The sequence below is a fragment of the Erpetoichthys calabaricus genome, chromosome 3 (genome assembly GCF_900747795.2).
Source record: "Erpetoichthys calabaricus chromosome 3, fErpCal1.3, whole genome shotgun sequence".
Taxonomy (NCBI): Eukaryota; Metazoa; Chordata; class Cladistia; order Polypteriformes; family Polypteridae; genus Erpetoichthys; species Erpetoichthys calabaricus.
Window position 1 is genome coordinate 304,150,970 of NC_041396.2, and position 15,732 is coordinate 304,166,701.

The window sequence follows — 15,732 nt, forward strand, 5'->3', positions numbered from 1 at the left end:
CTGTCCCTGCTTTGCTGCAAATGAACACCATAATTCTCTCAAATGCCTTCCATTCCCTCAGCAATCACCAGTTTTAAACACCCTTGCCAAGTTCTTGAGCACAAAAGTAAAACATGAATGTCCACCACTGTCATCCTTCAAAGAGCGAGAGGCTTGTCTTGTCTAAAGAAAGGTGCACAATCTCACTAGATAACACTTTGACAGAAATATAAGTAGGACTGAAAAAGAGTCTCCAACTTTTTAAGAGGCTGTTGTGACACTGGGATGGACGATGATGGACTGTAAATAACTATGTGCTGTGTTTTTCTTATATCTTACACATGTATTGATTAGACACATTATGCCAGGGGTGACCAACTCCGATCCTGAAGGGCGAAAGTGGCTACAGAGTTTCATTCTAATCATTTTCTTAATTAGCGACTGGCTTATGCTAATAATACATCCATCCATCCATTTTCCAACCCGCTGAATCCGAACACAGGGTCACGGGGGTCTGCTGGAGCCAATCCCAGCCAACACAGGGCACAAGGCAGGAACCAATCCCGGGCAGGGTGCCAACCCACCGCAGGACACACACAAACACACCCACACACCAAGCACACACTAGGGCCAATTTAGAATCGCCAATCCACCTAACCAGCATGTCTTTGGACTGTGGGAGGAAACCGGAGCGCCCGGAGGAAACCCACGCAGACACCGGGAGAACATGCAAACTCCATGCAGGGAGGACCCATGAAGCGAACCCAGGTCCCTAGGTCTCTCAACTGCAAGGCAGCAGCGCTACCCACTGCGCCACCGTGCCGCCCATGCTAATAATTAACTTAATTTATTTGCTATTGAAGACTCCGATCCTTTGTATCAGAGCTGAACAAGGTTGGTCCTGGACGGCCGCAGTGGCTTCAGGTTTTTGTTCCAACCCAACTACTTCGTGAGAAATTATTCATTGCTGATGAAGCACTTCTTGCTCAAGTGACATTATTCTGCTTCATTTTAGTTCTCTCACTTGTTAAGATTTTAAACCCTTATTTGCTTATATTACTCCTAAACAGTTGTATCCATTGTTTTAACTGCTCCTGATTAGCAACAAGATGCAAATGACAGAAGAACCAGCAGTTCTACATCTCCATTTCCACCTGTGTGCGTTCATCATTCACTATTTGGTTTAATTAAGTACTCGGAAGGAAACTGAAGAGAAAGTGAAGACCTGAAAATTAATCATTCGTTTCAGATGTCATATCACTTGGATGATATACATATCATTATAAAGGGAAAAAATGTAGCATTAAATGTAAAATGTATAATGTATAAGTTGTATCATTATAAAGGGAAAACAATCTACTGTATGATTTAAGAATGAACTGACATGGTAGAGTTAAAACTCTAACAAGCCATGAAATTAAATAAGATCTGTTACTGGTGAGGATTGGGCTTCTAATTACGCAACTGGGTTGGAACAAAGGAGCACCTGAGGCCCTCCGGGGTCAGAGTTGGCCACCCCTGCATTATACAACAGCGATAAAAGCGTGTACTAGAAAAACACAGAAAAGTTTAGGGTTAGTTGTACTTTGTTTAGCAATAACTTTATTACAAGAAGTACCGATTTTCTTGGCTGACCACATGATTGGCTAGAACCAGTATGGAGAGGTGTTTGAGGTGAGCATGGGCCAAAGGCGTAAACACGTGAGGTATGTCCTGTGAGACTGTTGTGATGGGTAAAACATTGACTAATGGAAGGTGAACTTGGACAGGACTAGTCAAAGGGAGTTGGGGCCACCATAGCAAGGGTGTCAGACCCTTCTCTTCAATGCCCCATTGATCCAGAAATGCCACAGGGAAGTGTGTAAAAGACATGGACAAAAGGGTAGATCGCCAGTCTGGATTCTAGCCCAGCCACTGCAGCCAGAAAGACTAACCAGATCACTGTGTAATGCAAGAAGACTTTTCACCTGAGCACTTGGCACATTGGGCATCGAGCCTTTGATGAGAAGTGCTGCTGTCCACCCAGGTTGCATTTGGGGTAAATGCTGCTCACATATGTAATGGCTTTGCTTCAGCTTTAGGTACATTTTAGGACTTAAGGATATTTATGGTCTAGACTTGTACTGAGTGAATAAACGGTTGTACCTGCTGGCCTGTTTGATTTCTGGATGCTCTCTTTCCTGTCTCTAAGTAAGTTAAAGATAAATGACACATACAGTCAGTCTGCCTGTGGTCAATGTCTGCTAAAGATACTGCAGCCTGACACCGGAGGTTGCAACTGGGGATGTTACTAACAGAGACACCTCTGGGACACCCCCACAACAAAACACCTTGCTATTAATATATTGGTACACTTTCCACTATTCCATCCACCCAATTATACAGTCATATGAAAAAGTTTGGGAACCCCTCTCAGCCTGCATAATAATTGACTCTCCTTTCAACAAAAAAGATAACAGTGGTCTATCTTTCATTTCCTAGGAACATCTGAGTACTGCGGTGTTTTCCGAACAAAGATTTTTAGTGACGCAGTATTTAGTTGTATGAAATTAAATCAAATGTGAAAAACTGGCTGTGCACAAATGTGGGTCCCCTTGTCATTGTGCTGATTTGAATGCCTGTCACTGCTCAATGCTGATTACTTGAAACATCAAATTGGTTGGATGAGCTCATTAAGCCTTGAACTTCATAGACAGGTGTGTCAAGTCATGAGATATAAAGGTATTTAAGGTGGTCAATTGCAAGTTGTGCTTCCCTTTGACTCTCCTCTGAAGAGTGACAGCATGGAATCCTCAAAGCAACTCTCCAAAGATCTGAAAACAAAGATTGTTCAGTCCCAGTTTAGGGGAAGGCTACAAAAAGCCATCTCAGAGGTTTAAACTGTCAGTTTCAACTGTCAGGAATGGAATCAGGAAATGGAAGGCCACAGGCACAGTTGCTGTTAAACCCAGCAGGTCTGGCAGGCCAAGAAAAATACAGGAGCGGCATATGAGCTGGATTGTGAGAATGGTTACAGACAACCCACAGATCACCTCCAAAGACCTGCAAGAACATCTGGCTGCAGATGGTGTATCTGTACATCGTTCTAGAATTCAGCGCAATTTGCACAAAGAACATCTGTATGGCAGGGTGATGAGAAAGAAGCCCTTTCTGCACTCACGCCACAAACAGAGTAGCTTGTTGTATGCCAATGCTCATTTAGACAAGACAGACTCATTTGGGAACAAAGTGCTTTGGTCTGATGAGACACAAATGGAGTTATTTGGTCAAAACAAAAAGTGCTTTGCATGGTGGAAGAAGAACACCACATTCCAAGAAAAACTCCTGCTACCTACTGTCAAATTTGGTGCAGGTTCCATCATGCTGTGGGGCTGTGTGGCTAATTCAGGGACTGGGACCCTTGTTAAAGTCGAGGATCAGATGAATTCAACCCAATATCAACAAATTCTTCAGGATAATGTTCAAGCATCAGTCACAAAGTTGAAGTTACGCAGGGGTTGGATATTCCAACGAGACAATGACCCAAAACACAGTTGGAAATCTACAAAGGCATTCATGCAGAAGGAGAAGTACAATGTTCTGGAATGGCCGTCACAGTCCCCTGACTTGAATATCATTGAAAATCTGTGGGATGATTTGAAGCAGACTGTCCATCAAATTGAACTGAACTGGAGAGATTTTGTAGGAAGAATGGTCAGAAATACCTCCATCCAGAATCCAGACACTCATCAAAGGCTATAGGAGGACAGCGTCTAGAGGCTCAAAGGAGCAGAAGGAGGCTCAACTAAGTATTGATGTCATATCTCTGTTGGGGTGCCCACATTTATGTACCTGTCTAATTTTGTTATGCTGCATATTGCTTATTTTCTGTTAATCCAATAAACTTAATGTCACTGCTGAAATACTACTGTTTCCATAAGGCATGTCATATATTAAAAGGAAATTCAGCCGAAGAGAAACAAAAATCCAAAGAATTAAGAGGGGGTCCCAAACTTTTTCACATGACTGTATGTATATTAACTATTAGCAGCCGAGACCAGCATGGAAATAACTTTCGGAGAGGTTCATTTTATAAACAGACAGTAACAAGAAACACAACGCTGCCAACCAAGGAAAACTTGATCAGATCGTATTAAGTAAAAAGAGACCAAGAAGAGTGCTGTCTCAGTAAGGAGATATCTCTCTATTATAAAACAAAATCTTGGAAGGAGACGAGACATGATTGTCTCAGAGAGACAAGTCTTTGTACCAAGTGATGTAACCACACCCGGGGCTGGAAGCTCCGCGAGACAAGAGCTTATGCAAAGAAATTTGGAAAAGTCCTGCATGGTTATGTCAGACACATTTCTTGTAGAGAGAAAGAAACGATATTCACTCACGGGCAGTTATATGATTGGCGTTGTCACATGTAATTCCAAACACGGAATCAAAATTCAATGCGATATTGACGAAAAGGTAAAAGTGAAAAGAGTTTGAATATATGGACATAGGTGATATGACAGTAGTGCGCAGTGCGAGGTGAAGATCACACGGCACGGCAGCAGCAGCAAGCCAGCAGCTGATCGAGCAAAGAGGAGGTAAAAAATAACAACTGTATGTGTTTCCCATTGTATCACCGTTTAAGAGGGGGTGTCGGAGGAGCGACCGCGTCTCCTTGGGGTGCGTTCAGCCCCCCTTTTCACAACGTGAGCGGCAGAGACACCAAGTGGTTGGCTCATAGCGCAGGTGGGGGGTGGGCGAGCAAAGTGTGCAGGGGGCAAAGTCCCTTAGTATACAAAAAAGTGTAAAAAGCACATCTCAAAAAACTAAACATCCAATGCTTTTTGTGGTATTGTAAAATCAGCTTGATGGTGGTTCCTCTTCAAAGACAGGTGGGCAACCAGCTCCCTTCCTATCAGCTCAACTTCAGCAGCTTAAAGTTCTCATATTTGCTCTCATGTGTTTTATTTAGCCAATATTTTTTCATTCTTAATCACTGGCACTGTAAAAAACAGAATCTCTCTCTCAACCTTGGCCAGAGATGTGATGGAGCTTCTAGGGGGCAGCACTTTCGTATTCTTCATGGCATCAGTTGCATGTCTTCAAGCACCAGCCAGGAGACCAAAATGGTATCTACATTTTTTTTAAATGTCAATGTTCTAGAACTGGCAATGAGAAAACCTTGAATGGGACGTAATAGCATACAATATGGAAAAGAAAGGAGACCATTCCATCCATCTCCATCTAGCCCATTTGATCAGCGAATCATCTAATTTTTGCTTCTTTTTGCCTTTTTCTACATACTGTATATGTCACCATCTTCTTTTCAAATTCATAACCTGGAAGTCTGCTCAATAACCTCACAGCGTCTTTGTGTGAAGACGTGCTTTCTGTATTCTGACTGGAATGTCCTTCTCCTGCTCCTCCATTATGTCTCCTCAGGGTTTGTGATTCACAATTAATGTGACGGAAAACTGAAGGATTCACTTTTTCCACCAACTTAGGTCTCTGCCTTTTATCTCTTTGGTTCCATTAGTCTGTCAGGACACGGCATGTCTATCAGTCCAGTGAGGAGTGCGGTCACGTTTATCTGCCCAGCTTCGAGTGCTACAGTGTCTTTCTTGGAAAGAGATGAGCAGAAATGCAAACAGAAACAAGCAGCAAAGTGATGTGGCCTGTAATGAGAGCTTCTGTGAATTGTGAGAATGGAGCGTCAACATAAAGCCCTCAGGTCTGTGTGGTCTGCCTTGTATTTTTACAGTCAGTATTGTTCTCTTTACCTTTATATGTTTAGAAGAAGATCCAGATCTTTCTGATATGTTTTGAGGTCTTCTCGACACTTACTATTCCTCCAGTTTTCGGTGTATTCTGTAGTACTAGGGTGTTGTACCGTGTTAGCCATTATGAATGTAGAGAAAAGCCAAGCAAAATGACACCTTTTATTGGCTAACTAGAAAGATTACAATATGCAAGCTTTCGAGGCAACTCAGGCCCCTTCTTCAGGCAAGATGTAATCATTCTGCAAATTCTACAGGCTTTCTTATAATGTAAGAATCAATGTCATTAATATAAATTAGAAGGAGTGACAGTCTGAGAACAGACTCACGAGGGGCTCCACTGATGACCTCAATACACATGCTGGGCAATGATGTGTCGTATGTGAAAATTTAGGAGGCCTGCATTTGAAAAGGGCAACAAAATGTACAGAAACTGCTGCCTTTACCTCATTAGAATGCACTACCGAGAGTAAGGAGACCAGATAAAAGGAAAAACTGGAGAGCAGCTGGTAAAGAATGCTGTTTTCAACTTATAGTAAGCTTTGTTTAACATCTACGATAGATATATAGATAGTAATGTAAGGTACTATTTAATGGATCAATCTGTATGGCAATACAATAATTATATGCATATATATATATATATATATATATATAGTCTCATGCATACACCTTAGGGAGTTACTAAGATAATCTATCAAGTTGAGGAAGTTGACCACAGGGAAGGGGTAAAAATGATCGCTAACCATCTCTTCTCTCTTCCCCCTCAGACCAGAGGACAGTTCCAGAGACAGGCCATAATGTCACCACCTGTACAATCTCAAAGATCCAAAGGCATCAGAAACTGCCATCCATTTGGACCATGCGCACTTAGAGGTAAGCTCTGTGACGGACAACTCTTTTGTGGCCGAGACTCTTTAGGATGTTCGGTTTACTTATTATAAAGAATCACTATATATACACCAAAACCGTACCATTTTCTAAGCCTGCTTAAACCCGGGCAGGTCATGGGGGGACTAGAGCTTATCTGAGGAAGCATACGACACCAGGCAGGAACAACACCTGGACAGCTCACCAGTCCATCACAGGGTGAACACACACGGGCCAGTTTAGTGTTGCCAGACCGCCTCGCTTCCCTATCTTTGGACAATGGGAGGGAGCCAAGGCACCCACAGGAAACCCAGTCAGACACGGGGAGAACATGCAAACTCTACATAGGGAGAACCTGGGATATCAACCCTGGTCTCCATCGTGCAAGTCAGCAGCGGTACCACTGGTCCACCATGGCACCCTCTATATATAAATATGAAAAGCATTTATTATAAGTAGATATTAAAGATACCATATGTTGTATATGAAATGCATTACAATGACCATGTAATAATGAATTCACAGTATGGAAGGAAAATATATAAATGTAGATAGATAAATAGCTATGAACGGCAAAATATGATAGATATGGATGGTGCTATATGATAGATAGATAGATAGATAGATAGATAGATAGATAGATAGATAGATAGATAGATAGATAGATAGATAGATAGTGCCTTTCATATCTATCTATCTATCTATTAGATAAATAGATAGATAATAATAATAATTCATTACATTTACAGTATATAGCACTTTTCTCAGTACTCAAAGCGCTATCCACACAGGGAGGAACCGGGAAGCGAACCCACAATCTTCCACAGTCTCCTTACTGCAAAGCAGCAACACTACCACTGCGCCTAGATAGATAGATAGATAGATAGATAGATAGATAGATAGATAGATAGATAGATAGATAGATAGATAGATAGATAGATAGATAGATAGATATGAAAGGCACTACATAATAGATAGATATGAAAGGTACTATATGATAGATAGATAGATAGATATGAAAGGCACTATTAGATAAATAGATAGATAGATAATAATAATAATTCATTACATTTATATAGCACTTTTCTCAGTACTCAAAGTGCTATCCACACTGGGAGGAACCAGGAAGCAAACCCACAATCTTCCACAGTCTCCTTACTGTAAAGCAGCAGCACTACTACTGTGCCACCTGTGAGGACAATGCACCATTTTCATAGATAGATAGATAGTAAAGACATTAAATGATACATCTAAATTATATATATGTATTATGTATAGATATTAAAGGTACTATATTATATTTGAAAGCCACTATTTAAAAACCCGGTAAAGTGCATGTACAATTTGGTAGAATGGGTATGTACAGTATGTATGTTGATAGACTGAATGACAAATAATGTGAAAAGTACTATACTGTATTATAGATAAGATTTGAAAGGTTACTGCAAAATTGATAGTTAACTAAATTGCATATATACTGTATATATACTATATGAAAGGCATTTATTAGTAGTATTACAGGTATTGTATTAAATACAGTATATATAAATACAGGCAGGAACTATATTAACCCTGTAAAGTGGATGTACAACATGGGTGAATGGAATAAAGAGATGGAATGTTTCTGTCATCAGAATGGACAGCCCAGTTAGAGGTGGCAGGCCAGTTGTTTGGGGTCTCCAACACTGTGACCATGTATGTAGGTATGTAGCCAGACCGAATTAAAATGTACTTTAAGTTTTATGAAAAAATCTGTATTAAAGACAGCTAAACAGACAGATTTGAAAAAATGATAGATAGATAGATGTGACAGGCACTAATAATGGATAGATGCAAATATCAATATGAAAGGCACTATACACAAGGCACAATAGATATATGTGAAAGGCACTATATAATAGATAGATGCAAAGATCAATATAAAAGGCACTATATATGTGAAAGGCATGATAGATAAATGTGAAAGACACTATATAATAGATATATATGAAAGGTACTATATAATGGATAGATGCAAAGATCAATATGAAAGGCACTATATAATAGATATGAAAGGCACTATATAATGGATAGATGCAAAGATCAGTATGAAAGGCACTATATAATAGATAGATATGAAAGGCACTATATAATGGATAGATGCAAAGATCAATATGAAAGGCACTATATAATAGATATGAAAGGCACTATATAATAGATATATATGAAAGGCACTATATAATGGATAGATGCAAAGATCAATATAAAAGGCACTATATATGTGAAAGGCATGATAGATAAATGTGAAAGACACTATATAATAAATAGATGTGAAAGGCACTATAAAATAGATATGAAAGGCACTATATGTGTGAAAGGCATGATAGATGTGAAAGGAACTATATAATAGATCAATATGAAAGGCACTACATATGTGAAAGGCACTTTATAATAGACAGATGAGAAAGGTGCTATATAATAGATAATAAATGAGCTACATAAAGCACATAATTCATAATCAATGAAAATACATTGGTGAATTTCACTTGTGAAAACAAAATCTGCCAGATGAAGATGTGTCCATAGCACTTTTACTGTGGATATGAATTATTTCCCAAACATTGCTCAACACATTTCTACCCCCATTCTTCATAACCTATGGCCGAGTGGACACTTGCAGTCTTCTTTACGTGTGTCAGTAAAGTCCAGCGCCTTATGCAGTTCATCTTTCTGCAGTTTATGCAGAGCCTTTAGCCACCAAGTACAATTACACTCACAGTGGACTGAATCTTTGTAATTAAATATTTTTCTTATCTGTAGATGTAAAGATGAGTTATTTTCGGTAACCCACAGTTAGCATTCCATTTCTCGTTTAGAAACAACTTTGCAACAAACCAGTGTCAGTTGTGAAATCTAAATTATTTATTTGGTTGTTATTTTATTAGGATGATGCGTAGTGGTGAAGGCTTTCGACTTCAGACTCTGCTACCAACCCTGTGTGACCCTGATCACGTCACTTCACCTGCGTGTGCTCTAAGAGGAAAATCAAAAGAAATGTACTGTAAACAAATGTATGCAAGTCGCCTTGGAAAATGGCATCAGCCACATAATTGTTCATAATAATAAGTAACTTTTTAGAATATTGTATAATGTTCGCAGGTCATGTTTGCTGAGTAAATTCATCACATAACGTCGATAATGTTTCACTAGTGGTATTTTCAAAATCGGGTGATGATAAACGAATGTACGTCCAGCTCGTAGACCTCCGAGGACTCAACGTCCCACAGTGGCTCTTCATTGCCGTACGGGTGCCCCGCTAATAGCAGCTCAGGCCTCCGAAACAGTACAAGGCGGGAGTGGGGTTAAGGTGGAGGCCTCTCTTTCCTTATCACAGGATATCCCAGGATGCTGGAAAGCCTTCCGACCCTCAGTGCTTAAGAAGTCGTATTCTGGACTCGCACATAGGACACACAGTGCGCATCCACCATTCCCGTTTAATAAAAGAACCAGGAAGCCTCGGCCGTGTATTCTGCCGGACCCTCGCTCATCCGATTCAACGCTCACCGCTGCGCCAAAGCCCAGCGTTCTTTCCGATCGCAGCGCCAGTTCAGACCTTGCCGGCTCTCCAAAACCGAGAACCCTCCGCTGCGCCGCCGCAACACAGACAATGACGAGAAAGGTCACCTGCTGTAGGCGCATTCGGAAACACTGGCAAAAAATGACTTTTGAGGAATCCACTCCGAGCCCAAAGGCGAGTTGCGCTGCCAATGGGCTGCCGCCGCCTAGCGGCACGGCGAGCTACACCAAATATACCAGATTTATAGGATGCGCCTCGGACACCCGGTAGTGTGTGGTCTGGGACAGGCGACAGGCTCAGTGAGACACGCACGAGGCCCAGCAGACGCCTGATGCGAGAATCACACAAGCAGGTCCGCGGAACAGAAAACGAGGCACACAGGACTCAACTGCTAAACTGCCATTTTTGTCAGAATACATACCCGACACACAGATATCTGCTCCGGTCCAATACACGTTTTCACATCAATGTTCGCTCTGCGCAGGCTTGAAACTATGTAACTATCCTGCAGACTCCCCCAAAATGTCTGGACTCTAAGGTTGGAAGGCACTTTTTAAAAGAAGAAACAATCGGTGCAGCATCACCGCGCCCAAGCCGACCGGTAACAGTTCCGTCTAGCACCGACGATGCTGAAGGTGAGAAGCGATGAGAGCAGATCAGTGCAGAAAAAGAAGGAGACATCCAGAAATACCAGCAGCGTCGGTCGTGCGACGGAGGGGCCAAAGATTATTCATATTTTACCAATTCATCCATTTCAAACACGCTTATTCCAACTTCTTTTTGTATTCCCCCCGTCAAAAAAAACCCGTGTCAGGCACGCAGCTGTAAGAGGAGGCGACCAGATGAGGGGGAGGAGGGGCGCATTAGCCACTAAGTGCTTCTGTGCGACCCCTGCTTGTCAATGGCTATCGACATTCATTAAGCTCGGGCAGCTTCCGATACGCATTTATTAGTTATGCACGGCGCATCTGGGATAGATAGATATATAGATAGAAGGCACTATATGATAAAAAGATAAATATTAAAGGCACTATATGATAGATAGATAGATAGATAGATAGATAGATAGATAGATAGATAGATAGATAGATAGATAGATAGATAGATAGAAGGCACTATATGATGAAAAGATAAATATTAAAGGCACTATATGATTGATAGATAGATAGATAGAAGGCACTATATGATGAAAAAATAAATATTAAAGGCACTATATGATTGATAGATAGATAGAAGGCTCTATATGATGAAAAGATAGATAGATAGAAGGCACTATATGATGAAAATATAAATATTAAAGGCACTATATAATAGATAGATAGATAGAAGGCTCTATATGATGAAAAGATAGATAGATAGAAGGCGCTATATGATGAAAAGATAAATATTAAAGGCACTATATGATAGATAGATAGATAGATAGATAGATAGATAGATAGATAGATAGATAGATAGATAGATAGATAGATAGATAGATAGATAGATAGAAGGCACTATATGATGAAAAGATAAATATTAAAGGCACTATATGATAGATAGATAGATAGAAGGCACTATATGATGAAAAGATAAATATTAAAGGCACTATATGATTGATAGATAGATAGAAGGCACTATATGATGAAAATATAAATATTAAAGGCACTATATAATAGATAGATAGATAGAAGGCTCTATATGATGAAAAGATAGATAGATAGAAGGCGCTATATGATGAAAAGATAAATATTAAAGGCACTATATGATAGATAGATAGATAGATAGATAGATAGATAGATAGATAGATAGATAGATAGATAGAAGGCACTATATGATGAAAATATAAATATTAAAGGCACTATATGATTGATAGATAGATAGAAGGCTCTATATGATGAAAAGATAGATAGACAGAAGGCGCTATATGATGAAAAGATAGATATGAAAGGCACTATATGATAGATAGATAGATAGATATCTGCAGTGATGGGCACACTGTGCTGGAAAACTGGCACCATTCTTCAGATGAGATGTAAAACTGAGGTCCACACTCTCTGTTGTCATACAAGATGCCAGGGCATATTTTGAAAAGAGTAAGGTGTACCTTGTTGCCTTTGTTAATCTGCCCACCATAATCACATCCATTCTGCCCCCTCACCCCCCAATTATCCCCTCACCTTTATTATAACTGTCTCTCTCATCCCTAAACACCTAATAGCTGATGTGTGGTGAGTATATTGATGCAAGAATGGCTTTCATCGCATCATCCAGGTGGATGCTGCACATTGGCAGTAGCTGAACTGGCTCCCCTCTATTTGAAGTGTTATGTAAATGTGATAGATGGATAGACGTGAAAAGGCACTATATAATAGATAGATAGATAGATAGATAGATAGATAGATAGATAGATAGATAGATAGATGTGAAAGGCACTATATAACACAAAGATAGATCATACTTTATCACTGTAAATAAGCCTGGTAGTCCACTTTTAGAAACACTAACCATTTCTGTTTTAGAAGACCAAATACATGTGTTTTATGAGTATTAAAAACATCTAACTCAATTCACTTTAAAGATCTGAAGCTTAAATATCTGACAAAAATGACTTCTATACAAACACTGTGAACAGAATAAAAATGCACATATCGACCTGCCTGTAGGAATAATAATAGTGCCGAAGGACAAGCCGAAAAATGTGTAAAAACTGAAATCAAAATGGAATATTTAAACCATTCCAGAATTAACAGATTGGTGTGAAAGGTGCTATATAATAAAAACGGAACCATGTAAACAACATATATCCACTAGAATACAAATACAATCAAGAGAAACGGAGTGCCCAGTTATCAAGAGTTTAGACTTCAAACTCTGAGGTTGCGGGTTCAAATCCTGCCACTGAAGCTGCTGTGTGACCCTGAGCAGGTGACTTCACCTGCCTGAACTCCAACTGGAAAAACAAATGAAATTAAACCACATGCTGTAAATCACCTAGGAAAAAAATGTCACAATTATAAACAGTTCTGATACTTTTGGTGGTGTGTTCTGTGATACTCAACATGCATAACGCAGATTCGTTTCCAAACTGGCCAACACTCGCCTCTTTAATAGACGCAGCACACAGGAGCCCAGTTGTCTTTTCACGACTCTTTGTTATTTGTTATTGCTGGGTTGCCGGCAGCCGGGGCCTATTCAAGTAACATCAGGAGGGAGGCAGGAGTCAGCAGAGGAATGTCCGTCAGTCCATTGCAGGAAATATCCACAGAGGATCTATGAAGCCGTCGATTAACTGAACATAAAAAAATCTCCCCAGTGTATGTGGGAACCGTAAAAACCATGAGAGAAATGACGTGAAAACGAGACGAGCGTGAACACTTCCACGCAAATCGCGATATCCATTGGAATTAAAATGAAGGAGCCACGCAGCGGAACGCCAAGGAATACTTTGTTTCACTCGACTGGATTTTCTTCACAACCGAGGGATTGAAAGCTATCCAAAGTAAGCGTTGTATTGACGCTCAATGACAAAAAAAAACACAGCCAGACACGCGTCCAATGATCCTAAATGGCCGTTTTACATTGTCGTACAGCACAGTCCAGATCCGAATCTAACTGATGTCCATGAGGGTGGATGAGGAGCATCGTTTCGTTCCGTTCCCGTTCTACGTTAATGCAAAGCCAAACGTTGTCCAGTCTGCGGCGACGAAGCTGAGAGCTAAAGGGTTTGCCAGGAGCTGTCCATTCAGCACCCACAGAAACTGCTCAAGCCACTTCAGACCGTAAAGTGCCTACAGTTATGATGAAAGTCACATTTGGAAGAACAGAAAAAAAAGAAAAACTCGAACAATGACGACCCTGAACGCTTGAAACCAAACAAGTGCACACGCTTGCTGCTCCATTACATGCGCATGGACCCGACCAGCACAACAAAGCTACCTCCCTCTCGCTGCCCTCCCTCCGATACACACCCATTTCACACATCGTGTGGCTCACTATACCCATTGATTCAATCCACAGCGCCTAATCATTACATAAGAGCGGTGCACACAATGCAGTTACAAATGAGGGACTGGATAACCCGAGCCCAACACGGTACACCATTTTCTACTTTATTATAGCAACAGAGCAGTCCTGTTACACCGAGTTTCATTCACGGAATAACCGGCGGCCCGTATAGAATTCACTCAGAATATTAAAACCTCTGACTGGATACCAAACCAGTACAGCATGATAGTGAATGGTAAGGCGCCCAGAGATCAACATTCGTGTGCTCTGAAGTCGCCATGCAGGCACCCCCTGTGATGAAATACAGCACCTTTACGGCATACCGTGTGAACAGTATGGCTTCTTTTGGGGTACGCGTTTGCAGAAGAGCCGCGGGCCTCTCAGTACACATTTGATTAATAAAGTAGAAAAACGAAGCATTTATAACTTTGCATATCCGTCCGGGGAAAAACGCAGTTAAGTTGTTTTCTTCGTTTGTTGTGAATCGATACTTGCACGCGAGCGTGCGGGCCGAAGGCTGCATGTCTGAAAAATACTGCAGTGCTCGGATCTCCGGTTATGTTAAACGTCCAGCACACGGCACAGAAAAAACACACACACACACACACGCAAGTGAGCTTTTGAAGAGAGCCACTGGGCACAAATCCCCCCTATAAAAAAGGAAGAAGCCATACAGGGTGGGATTATGTGCGCAGGATGCGTGGAAGCCCCCGATTCTTGACAGTTTTCACAGAATTCAGCGCACCACACCCGACACATCTACGTTGTCCTAAACACCGGCATGTATGACACCATACCCCAGGCACACTAACATCTCCCATTTTTTCATTTCCAGATTCCAAGTTCTTTTAAAAACAGACTGTACACACCGAGGGACGGTGTCTATTATTCACATTTGCCATTTCGTTAATAAAACTTAACGAGTATATTGGCGGAGAACGAAATCTGCGCTAAAACAAGTAAAGTCATACAAAGGCCAATTTGACGATTTTACCAATTCGTCTGTTTTCTTTTTCTTTTTCATTTTTTTTTGGTGCAGGCGAACACAGAATTACATTTTATTTCAATCCGCTTTGGAAAATCCAGGTGTACCCCCCCACCTCCCCACCCCCTTTCAACCCCCCCCTCCTCGCTCCCCCCTTCGCTCCCCACCACCAAAGGAATTCACAAATCCATATTTACATTTCAAAAGATGTCGATCTGATATTAGGCGCCGTCCCCCCAAATGAAATGGCCACTGTATTTCAATATGGGGGGTACGGAGGGTCTCCGCAGCTCGGGAGATGCTTTGGCACGCAGCCGATTCTCGGATGCAGGCAGCGATGCTCCGCTGGAAAATTGCTCTGCGGCACTGCGATTCTGCCGATACTCGGACGGCAAAGAGCGCGCATCGCGACCAAGAAGCCCGTCGCTCCAGAAAAGCAGAGGTCTACTTACTTTTTAAGCGTTAACACAAATCCCGAAAGGCGTAACTGGACTGCAGATGTTCAAAAGCTGCAGGAGAAACTGCGGTTGTCGCCATATTGGTGCTGCTTCCTCAGCTTCCCAATCCGTGCGGTTACCCTGCATAATTGATGACTCTCAGCA

The 15,732-nt window shown here is 41.2% G+C and overlaps 1 protein-coding gene across 1 annotated transcript in view; it reads right to left on the minus strand.

Annotated features, from left to right (window-relative positions):
- The window catches only part of LOC114649165 (sodium channel protein type 8 subunit alpha-like), a 442,931-nt gene extending 427,218 nt beyond the window's left edge, over positions 1–15,713 (minus strand). The window contains exon 1 of the mRNA XM_051925019.1: positions 15,583–15,713. The gene's annotated coding sequence lies outside the window, so the exon portion shown is untranslated. The remainder of the gene's footprint in view (positions 1–15,582) is intronic.
- Between the last annotated feature and the right edge of the window lie 19 nt (positions 15,714–15,732).